General features: G+C 45.8%; 1 long non-coding RNA gene across 1 annotated transcript; it reads left to right on the top strand.

The window, feature by feature from the left end:
• The first annotated feature begins 3,321 nt into the window (after nt 1-3,321).
• On the top strand, nt 3,322-9,565 carry LOC133240318 (uncharacterized). The gene is made up of 3 exons (XR_009734190.1): nt 3,322-4,195; nt 4,768-5,022; nt 5,553-9,565. It is a non-coding gene; the product is annotated as an uncharacterized LOC133240318 (long non-coding RNA).
• Nucleotides 9,566-11,638: the final 2,073 nt, after the last annotated feature.

The following is an 11,638-nucleotide window of genomic DNA, read 5'->3' as shown; positions in this document are numbered from 1 at the left end:
CCACATCCTGGTTGGTGTCCCTGAGGGCGGGGGAGGGGCTGGCTTGAGCCAGTACCAAGGAATGAAAAGAGCTTGGCAAGAGAACAAACCTCCTTGGCCTCCAGACACACAGTGACATCACTGACCGACCCCTTCTTGGTGTTTCTCCTCCCTCAGTGGAGGTGATGTCAACAGCGGCCCTTCCCAGCCTGGAAGACAGGACTGGTTGTGTGGAAGGGTAAGGTAAGGTAAGCTGAGGACAGGTAAATAAGACTTCTTGGCGTGAATTGAGGAAAGCTGGGTTTGCATAGCTTAGAGGAGAAGGAAGCAGAGTGGGCTTGTGGGGCGAGGACCCCAGGGCCTCGGGGCTACTTGGAAGGCAGTGGGCTCTCAGTTCTTGAACCTGGGCCTGAAATCATCCCCATTGTATACAGATCAGGGAGTGCTCCTCACCCTCCACCTTTGGGTGTTACAAAACTGGGGCATGGCCTTTGCTTAACCAGACAGAGGCCTGGGCTGTGACTCATTCTAACTCATCTGAGAAGCTGCAGCTCTTTCGCTTCAGCCCAGGCCGCCTGTCTCCCAGGTGCTGGCCTTCCTGTATCTACTGGGACAGCCTTAAAGCCAAGGGAGCTAAGAGAGCAAACTTGAGATTTTAAAACTCAGCAGTGAGGACTTTCCTGATCGTCCCATAGCTAAGACTCCAAGAGCCCAGCTCAGGGGGGCTTGGGTTCAATCCCTGATCAGGGAACTAGATCCCACGTGCCACAACTAAGACCCTGCACAGCCAAATAGATAAACAAGGTAATAAATATTAAAAAAAACAACAACAACTGGACGTCCTCAGAACGGGCTCTTCCTCCCCCACTGACCTCTCACACCCACAATCACCAACTGTAATCTTCCTGAAATGTCCAGGCTATTTGTCATCCCCTGGGAAAACCTTGTCCACAGAGCTCCTGGACTAGGGGCTAAATGATAGGAAATCAGAGAGATTAAAAGGGCCATATTCCTAATCTTACTTCCCTGCACAGAGACACAATGTCTACATATGTGTATGAATGGGATGCACAGACTCAGTTATTTATCATCATAATTGATAAGAGCAGAATCACTCCTGGAGGAAATGCCCCAGCTGGGATATCTTTCATCAGAAACACCTAATCTGGGGCCAGCTCTCTCTGCCCTGACCTTCAGCCCACTCTCTCCTCCACATCCCCCAAGATCTGTATTGTGTTTGGGTTCCCAGAGAAGGAAGAAATGCTTGCAACTGAATCTATGTGGTATCCTTCCAGAATTCTGCTGCCCTGGAGGAGGAAATGGCAACCCACTCCAGTGTTCTTGCCTGGGAGATCCCATGGACAGAGGAGCCTCATAGGCTACAGTCCATGGGGTTGCAATGCAAGAGTCAGATATGACTTAGCAACTAAACCACCACCACCATTTGAATGAGCAGGAAGCTCCAATGAATGCCATGAGGCCCTGGGTGCCACCCAGATACTCCTGTGAAGGTGACCACAGTGACGATGAAAAAGCGAAGTCACTCAGTCATGTTTGACTCTTTGCCACCCCGTGGACTGTAGCCTACCAGGCTGCTCTGTCCATGGGATTCCCCAGCAAGAATACTGGGATGGGTTGACATTTCCTTCTCCAGGGGATCTTCCCGACCCAGGGATCGAACCAGGGTCTCCCGCATTGCAGGCAGATGCTTTACTCTCTGAGCCACCAGGGTAGCCCCACAGTGATGGTACTGTCACCCATTTGTCTAGCACCAACAGCCTGCAGGGCAGATTGGAGACTGGATGTATCGCCCACCCAAAGGCCTTACAGTCGAAACAGCCTTAGGTGTCCCTAGGGACATTTCCAACTCAGTTTACATCATAAGGGAAAATACATATCCCCAGACAACTGTCTTCTGTTCTTCTCTTCCTTTCTCCCTCTTTGATAATGGAAGATGTCGGTGGGGCTACTTGGGGACAAAGGCCACAGACCCCAAGTCTATCCCATGGGGCTGGGCTTGTCCATGAAACTGTGTCAGCTGGAGATCCCATTACAGACAGACCTCTCTTCACTTCCAGGCAAGGCATGTAATGGGCTCCAGCTTCTTCCTGGGTCCTTGGTGCTTCCATCTCCATCAGATCCAGGCTGAAGACAAGTTGAGTTTTTCCCTAAACAGCTTTGGGGAAACCCGTCCTTTCCCACTGGGAAACAGAAGCTGCATAGACCTGCCTGTCCACTAGGATCCTGCCCAGTGTCTGGCCTCCTGCAGGTTAAGCTAGACCCCTCCCAGCCTGGCCTAAGCCTGGGTGAGCTGGCCTTGGCTGACCAGCCTGGCCTCAGCCAGCCTCCTGGTTGGGCTTGGCCTCTGTCGAGGAGGCAGGGAGCCTGAGGAACCAGAAGGTTAAGCAACAGCTTCCCAAGGGCAAATTCCTGTCCAGTGTCTGGTATCTGGGTTCTGAGCCAAACATGGGCGGCTCTGTTTCTGCTGATCTCTGAGGGTGACTGCACGCTGCTTACTGCTTCTCTTGGCTTACCTGCATATGGCTTCCCAGAAGAGGAAGGGCAGTCAAGGGGCATGAGAGTTACCAGCCCAGACGTAGGTCTCATATGCAAATACTCCAACTCTCAGAAGATAGTAAGGCCTTTTAGAGCCAAGCCAGAGTCCTGTTAGCATTTCCTCTGGACCCAGCTTAGTCGTCTCGGCCAAGGCTTGTTTAATACCTCAAATGCGCAAGTGCTGGAATCAAGATTGCTGGGAGAAATATCAACAACATCAGATATGCAAATGATGGCATGCTAACCTCTTGATGTAGATGAAAGAAGAGAGTGAAAAAGCTGGCTTGAAATTCAACATTGAAAAAAACTAAGATCATGGCATCCAGTCCCATGACATGACATGACTTCATGTCAAATAGAAGGGGCAAACGTGGAAGCAGTGACAGATTTTATTTTCATGAGCTCCCAAATTGCTGTGGATGGTGACCTCAGCCATGAAATTAAAAGACGTTTGCTCCTTGGAAGCAAAGCTATAATAAACCTAGACAGTGTATTATAGACCAGAGATGTCACTTTGCTGACAAGGTCCATATAGTCAAAGCTATGGTTTTTCCAGTAGTTATGTACAGATGTGAGAGTTGGACCATAAAGAAAGCTGAGTGCCAAAGAACTGATACTTTCAAATTGTGGTGCTGGAGAAGACTCTTGAGAGTCCCTTGGACAGGAAGATCAAACCAGTCAATCCTAAAGGAAATCAATCCTGAATATTCATTGGAAAGACTGATGCTGAAGCTGAAGTGCCAATACTTTGGCCACCTGATGCAAAGAGATGACATTGGAAAAGACTCAGATGTTGGAAAGACTGAAGGGAAAAGGAGAAGAGAGCAGCAGAGGATGAGATGGTTAGATAGAATCACCGACTCAATGGACGTGAATTTGAGCAAACTCCGGGAGATAGTAAAGGATGAATAGGGAAGCCTGGCGTGCTGCATGAGGTCGCTAAGAGTCGGACACAACTTAGCGACTGAACAACAAAAATGGCCAGTGCTTGGCATCAGGGTAGTCTAAGTGTCAGTGGGCCAAGGCATGGCTTAAAGTTTGAGGCCAGAACCTCTCATGAGCAGACAAGAGCCTTCTTTGTCATGGTGACAGCTTTGCTTAGTTTCACCCCTCATTTCTCAGATCACTCCCTGAGAGTTGGACCTAATTACTTTTGCACATGAGTTAGAAATGTAGGAAAGAGAGTCTGAATTTCTCGCCCCCTTCTCTAAGCAAAATCAATGGCAGAGGCTGCAGCGAGCTGCTGCGGTTCTCTCGTGGGCTAGGAAGTGAGAAGCTAAGGAAAACCTGTGCTAGCCCCAGGGTTTACCTGGGATTCTAGAATCAGCCAGGGACAAACCCACCACAATGAGCAGCACATTAGGTTCCTTCTAGCCACGTTGTTTGAGGATGTGCACAGAGCCTGGCAAGATTGCAGACGTGGGGGATGAGGAAGGGAAGTGGCTTGTCTACGCTCTCGTGGTGACTCAGTAGCAGGACAATTTAAGAGAATCCAGGAGCTTTGACTAACCGGCTACTCAGCCATGACCCTGCCCTGTTGAAGGAAGTAGAAAGGACGGGAATTGGTCAGTCAACAGCACTCAGGTGCCAAGTCGTGAACACACTGTGGGGAGGAGACCAGCGACAGAAAATTACTGGAAGACACAAGGAATCCCTAAAAGTATGTGGGTTGAGAAGAGAGTGCCCGCATGCCCACGCATGTGAAGTAACCCCAGAAGACTTACAGAGGGGAGGCTGCAGAATAATATTGTCTGATGCTGAAGGCCACATGGAGCTGGGTACCTGTGGTTGATGGCGATGATGGGTTATGAGCACCCACGAGGAAGAGGGGAGGGAAAAGGAGTGATCGCAGGACAAGCTGGGTGACTTGGGGAGTCACTGGGTCGCCTCCAGCCCTAGCCCGGGGTGACTTAGCGAGAAAGTGCTGAGCTAGGTTCTGGAAGGGGAAGTCTGTCCAGGAGAAAGGCGGGACTTGGCCTGGCTGGGGCCCAGCGTGAATGAGGGGTGTGTGGGGACAGCGGGCAGACAGGCAGGCCTGGGGCACAGAGGTTGGGGTAGGGGTTACCAACAGACGTGGAAGAAAAGAAACAAAGAATGTCTGGCCAGCATCCTCATTATTTTTTGGTTTTATGGGAAACATGGTGAAACTCTTTCTTAAAAGTGGCCATTATAGAGGGTGGGGGTAGGAGAGAAACCACAGTGATTTCTTTCTTTCTTTTTTTTTTTTTTCAGGATCGAAAAAATGTTCTCCGCAATCTAAACAAAGTTAGATTGGGAAATGCAGCATGGTACCATGGGGGCCTGGTTCGGCCATGACCCGCCTGCCCGCAGGCGCCGGCCTCAGATGCTCAGAGAGGCCTGGGGAGAGAGGGGACGCTTTGACTTTTCAAGATCTAAGAGTTACGGTTCCCTTTTGGCAAAATGCTTTTTGTCCTGTCATAACTTGAGTCCTTTGTGGTAGCACCGATTGTGGCCTCGGAAGCCCAGGTGAGTGCCTTACCTGCCTACCTGCCCTGGGATGGACTCCTCCGGAGATCCAGGGACGGTGAATGCCCTTGGGGTGGGGGCTGCTGTGTGGCCTGAAAGGTGACTTCCCTGGGATGACAGGGCTTCTTGGGTGACACTAGTAGTAAAGAATTTGCCTGCAATGCAAGAGACATAAGAGACACAGGTTCAATCCCTGGGTTGGGAAGATCCCCTGGAGAAGGAAATGGCAACCCACTCCAGTACTCTTGCCTGAGAATCCCATGGACAGAGGAGCCTGGGGTCACAAAGAGTCGGACACAAGTGAAGTGACTTAGGAGGCACGCACTGGGGATACAGAGCTGTACATCATTAAAGAAACATAGGGATCCCAGAACGACGAGACTGAACTCTGCCTTCAAAACAGAACAGGAGGAAAATGGCTGCTAGGGACCTAGATGGCCTTGCTGAGTTGAATTCTTGGGTGATTTGATTCAATGAAGCCATTCATTTCAAAGCTGCCTCTTTTTTTTTTTTCTTTTTTAAACAAAAAGGTAGGAGTCATTCAACCTTTTTCAGCAGATTGAAGTGATTTTTAAGTGAATACAGAAAGCAGCCCTACCCACACCATCCTCTGTCAGGAATGAAGCATCTGTGATGGAAAATACCTGCAGCCTGGGGAAAAAATTTACTGCAACAGCTCCATTGCATGTTGTGGGGTCATATTTTTATTGATGTGAAATTCTTGCTCTCTACTGTCCGATTTTTGTTAACTACTGAATCTAAATCTTGTTGGGTCTTGTGCTTGCAAACCCCTGTAATTAGCATGATATCCTAGATTGTTTTTAAATTGAAGTGGCCTGGTTTCTGTGTCTAACCTGTGCAGTTAGAGGCCCCGGGGCTGAGATTGTATCTGGGGCTCTCCCTGGACCCCTCTCTTCCACGCCCTGGCTGGAGACTGAGCATCAAAATCTCCCATGGAAACCTGGATCCAGAGTTCAGGAACTGGGAGGCTGGCACAGGCGAGGGGGTGCGGGTGATGTCAAGCACCCTTCTCTGGGACTTGCAAGTTGCCACAGGGTGGGTGGCACATCTCCCCCATCCGACCCCCCCTCTGCTGGCTGTGCATGGTAGGGATGGGTTCCATCCTCAGTGGGAGGGCTTTGCTGTCTCACACAAGGCTGCCTACAGGGCTTGAACACTTCAAGTGTGGGGAGGAGATGCCCAGATTTGGATCCTGGCTTGGCCAGTCCTGGTGCGGATGTCCAGCCTCTCTGCTGGGTGAAGGCTGAATCCCGGCACCCGCCACCGCAGCTTTTTCCTCGCAGCCTAGATGAGACAATTAGGAAAACCAGAGCCTGGAGAATTCCAGGGACGGGAAGCCTGGTGGGCTGCCGTCTCTGGGTCGCACAAAGTCGGACACGACTGAAGCGACTTAGCAGCAGCAGCAGCAGCAGAGAGATAAAGAGAACTTCCGCTGAATCCTAGCTTCTGTCTTCTCAATAGAGGAGAGCGTGGCAACCCACTCCAATATTCTTGCCTGGAGAATCCTATAGACAGAGGAGCCCTACAGTTCACGGGGTCAAAGAGTCAGAGGTGACTAAAGCGTGACCATCTCACCAGAGGATCCCTCCCACCTACCCTACACCACCAAGCCAAATGGACCAATGACATGGGGTAGCTTCTTTTAAATCTCACCCCCAGGGCCTCTGACTGCACAGGTAAGACACAGAAACCAGGCCACTCCAATTTAAATAAGCCTTGCAGCTTCTTAAAGACCAGGGTCAAGTCCATATGAAGTCCTTCCGTTACTTACCTTCACATTGGTCTCAGTGGTTTATTTCAAATTCAAACCTATTCATCGATAGCTTTTCCTGAATGGTCTCCAAAAGCTCTCTGCAAAAGCGATTTACAGAGTGGCTGGCCAGTGTGCTGATCTGCACACTGAAGGAAGGATCATGTAGCTAAGGACTGCCAAACAGACAGAAGAGACATGTTATCACCGAGGCAAGAAGTGCGCAGTTAGCAGGGTTAAGGACCAGGATTTGGGGGCCACATAGCTGCTTGTAGCGAGAAGGTTCTTGCATGAAGAATCTTCTCAACTATCTGTCCTTGCCCACAGCTAAATAGTAGCTTCTACTTTAAATCCAGGTCACAGTCATTAGCTACCAGCATGGTCGGCACTAGATACTCAACGAGTATGGATCAGTTTAAGATTTGCTTGAAAGTGAAAAGAGGAATTATTCAACAAATGGTGTTGGAACCACTGGCTAGCCATTTGGGAAAAAAAGTTTAGAACTTCCCTGCTGGTCCAGTGGTTAAGAGTCTGACCTCCCAATGCAGGGAGTACAGGTTTGACCCCTGGTCGAGGAACTAAGATCCTACATGCCACTCGTGTTGCCGAGAAATAAAGTAAATAAATAAATATAAACTTAAACTGATTCTTACCTTACTTGTCACTCCCAGTAAAGCATATGTGGATAAAACTTCAAAGATAAAATTTGAAACCATAATTTAAAAACTGTGGGTGCATTTATTGCTCATCCCTGTTTGGAGAAGTCCTTTTTAGCAAGGAAGCCATAGATTAAAAAATCATAAATTTCATACCATAAAAGAAAACATAATTTTGTGTGACAAAAAGTACCTTAAAAATGACAAAACAGAAAATATTTGCAACATTTGTATATGAGAAACATAATTTAATTTATTTAAATTACAAAGAGCTCACACAAATCAATAAAGAAAAAGCAGAATAACACAATAGAAAATAAGGCAAAGGATATGAATGGACAGTTAAAAAGTGATGCAAATGTCTGATAAAAAATTTCACTGGAAACTATAAGATACCATCTTTCACCTAAATGTCAGAAATTGTAAAGTTTTATTATAATTAGTGCCTGGGAAGAAGATATGTGGACAAGTAGGCATTTGCAAATATAAATTTAAGAACTGTCAACTGGTGTTCATTTGCCCAATATTAAGATCCTTCTAAGAGCAATTGAGTAATATCAATCATGATTTTAATGTCTATAACCTTTGATCCAAGAACTTCACTGCCTGAATTTAGCCTACAGTTACATTGGCAAAATTATGCCATGGGGAAACTGTAGAAACAGTGTCAGATTTTATTTTTGGGGGCTCCAAAATCACTGCATATGGTGACTGCAGCCATGAAATTAAAAGATGCTTACTCCTTGGAAGAAAAGTTATGACCAACCTAGATAGCATATTGAAAAGCAGAAACATTACTTTGCCAACAAAGGTCCGTCTAGTCAAGGCTATGGTTTTTCCAGTGGTCATGTATGGATGTGAGAGTTGGACTGTGAAGAAGGCTGAGCACCGAAGAATTGATGCTTTTGAACTATGGTGTCGGAGAAGACTCTTGAGAGTCCCTTGGACTGCAAGGAGATCCAACCAGTCCATTCTGAAGGAGATCAGCTCTGGGATTTCTTCGGAAGGAATGATGCTAAAGCTGAAACTCCAGTACTTTGGCCACCTCATGCGAAGAGTTGACTCATTGGAAAAAACTCTGATGCTGGGAGGGATTGGGGGCAGGAGGAGAAGGGGACGACAGAGGATGAGATGGCTGGATGGCATCACTGACTCAATGGACGTGAGTCTGAGTGAACTCCGGGAGTTGGTGATGGACAAGGAGGCCTAGCGTGCTGCGATTCATGGGGTCGCAAAGAGTCGGACATGACTGAGCGACGAAACTGAATTGAACTGAACTGATACAGGACAAGGATGCCCATGACAGCGTTGTTTGGAACAGCAGAAAGCTGGAATCCATTTAAGGGTCTATCAATGAGACTAGCTAGAAAATGGAACTCTAAGAAACAGTTTTTGTGTCTTAAAAAAAAAAATATTAACAGGGTCTTCAGGTCATGAGACCAAGGATATGTGAGTTTATTTTTTATTTTTGTCTGCACAGCATGTGGGATCTTAGTTCCCCAACCAAGGATCAAACCCATGCCCCCCGAATTAGTAGTGCAGAGTCTGAACTACTAGACCACCAGAGAAGTCCAAGAAGCAGTTTTTTAAAAGTTTGAAAGGCTATTGGTAGAGCTAGATACAGAGGACCTTTGATTTTTTTATAAGTAGGAAGGGAAAGCAAGGCTCTGGGCAAGGTATTTAGGAATATCTGTTTTCAAATTGTGTACCTTACTAGCCAAACCTTTTGAACACATTCACTAACGTATTTGTTGATTGATTTATACATATGTGAACCGATCCAAAAATAGCATAAAAAAGTGAATTGAAGCAAAGCATACGATCTAAAATTTTTTCGGCTACGCTGAATTGTTTTAAGGACCTTTCCACCTTACATGTATGCACTTATGCCACGTGAGTGACGTCAGTTCGTCACCTGTCAATTTTAAAATATATCTGCAAATTCTTTGACACACCTTCCATTGGTTTGCGTGATCTATGCCCTGTTCCCTTCAAATGGGGCAGACCTTTGCCCTTGTTTTGGCCACCAGGTATGGCAGAAATGACAATATTGGATTCTGAGTCTAGATGAGAAAACACTGGTGCCTGGTTTGTTTTTAGTTTTCTGGGATGCAAAACCAAGAAAAGGGAAAGGACTGGCCAACACTGATGTTGATACTTGTGCGGAGGTTTAGACTTTGTTTAGACAGCACTTCCGTGCTATGAATAGTAGCTGCAGAAGTGATGAACACAGCGAAGACAGACATGCTGTACTTGGAGAATTAGAATTAGAACCAGGAAAGGCTGGATAACATTTGCTCTTGCACAAGGAGTAAAATCATAGTCTTCCGTGTGATTAATCATTGTATGGACTTACATCATTGTCAGTATCCGTTTATGCCATTTGTCAGACATAACTGGGACCTGATTTCTTTCCCCAGCTCTCCTCCCTTCTTCCCTCCCTCTCTTTCCATCTTCCCTCCCTTCTTTCTATCTCTTCTTCCTACCTTCTCTTAATATTTTTAACCCCCTGCTACGTGCCAGACTTTAAGATGAGTACCTCACATTTGATGTACACACCTATTATTTCCACATCTCTCTGATTTTTTACTGTAACCAGGGGTTTACTTAAAAGATGGCTTACCTTAGATTTCTTGCCATATATCTCTTTCTCTTTATAAGACTTCATATGTTCTACAGTAAGCGTAAATTCACGTTTTATTATGAGAAAGCTAAAATGAAGTCTTTCTAAATACCTGCCCAAGATATAGTTAACCAACAAGATGACTATTCACTCTTCAATCTCTGGTCCATTGAGATGATAGACAGGTGGCTGGCTGGCTGGCTGGCTGGATTGATGGATGGATGAAAGGATGATGGGTGGATGGATAGATAAGTGACAGATGAGTAGTTCCCCCACACTCACACTCGATGTAAGAGGAGGAAGGGAAGTAGTCAGGATAAAATAGTGGTTTCAGCACTATGTCTGATTGTCATAGTATTCACTTCAAACTGGACAGACTTGTCAAACCAATCTTCCAGAAGAAAACAAAAACTATCTCAACCTTGTCATTCAAATAAATGTCCATTTTGAGTATTGTCTGTTTTTAAAGAGCATGGAGCTCATTTGGACATTTTGCATAATGGCTAGCATACTATGGCTATCTAGGAGATATTATAGGCTAAATTGTGTCCCCCAACCCCTCCTCAAATTTATAAAGTCCTAACCTTGGAATGTGACTATATTTGGAGATGATGTTTTAAAAGAGGTAATTTAGAATTCATCTGGGTGGGCCCTAATTCAATATAACTAGAAGAAGAAATTAAGACCCAGACCTATACAGAGGAAACCATGTGGACACAGAGTGGAGATGGCTGTCTACAAAGCAGGAAGAGAAGCTTCAGGAGGAACCAACTCTACTGACACCTTGATCTTAAACTTCTAGCCTCTAGAGCTGTGAGTAAATTTCTTCTGTTTAAGCTGCTTAGTCTGTGGTATTTTTTTTAATGACAGCCCTAACAAGCTAATACAGTAGATATTTCTTTTAAATCAACTTTGGTTCAGTTTGTCTAAAAACAAGGACAGAATCAGCAATATTTACATTCACATAGGTAGGTAACACGGTGTGGTATTTTACGCTTACCTGGTCTAGGCCTGGGTTCAATTTGTCCATCATTTACAACCAATGTGGCCTTGGACAAATGACCTAATCTTTGTGCACCTCTGTTCACATACATGTAAGCTAAGTTAATATAATAACAATTTAATAAGTTATATGCAGAGTACATCATGCAAAGTGCCAGGCTGGGTGAATCACAAGCTGGACTCAAGATTGCTGGGAGAAATATCAACAACCTCAGATATGCAGATGATACCACTCTAATGACAGAAAACAAACAGGAACTAAAGAGCCTCTTAATGAGGATGAAAGAAGAGAGTGGAAAAGCTGGCTTAAAACTCAACATTAAAAAAACTAATCTCATGGTATGCGGTCCCATCACTTCATGACAAATAGACGGGGAAAAAGTGCAAACAGTGGCAGATTTTATTTTCTTGGGCTCCAAAATCACTGTAGACGGTGACTGCAGCCACGAAATTAAAAGATGCTTGCTCCTTGGAAGAAAACCTATGACAAACCTAGACAGCATATTAAAAAGCAGAGACATCACTTTGCTGACAAAGATCCGTATAGTCAAAGCTATGTCTTTT

This window comes from Bos javanicus, chromosome 28 (assembly GCF_032452875.1).
Source record: "Bos javanicus breed banteng chromosome 28, ARS-OSU_banteng_1.0, whole genome shotgun sequence".
In the NCBI taxonomy this organism is placed as follows: Eukaryota; Metazoa; Chordata; class Mammalia; order Artiodactyla; family Bovidae; genus Bos; species Bos javanicus.
Note: the sequence above shows the minus strand (reverse complement) of the source record. Positions and strands in the feature narration are given on the sequence as shown.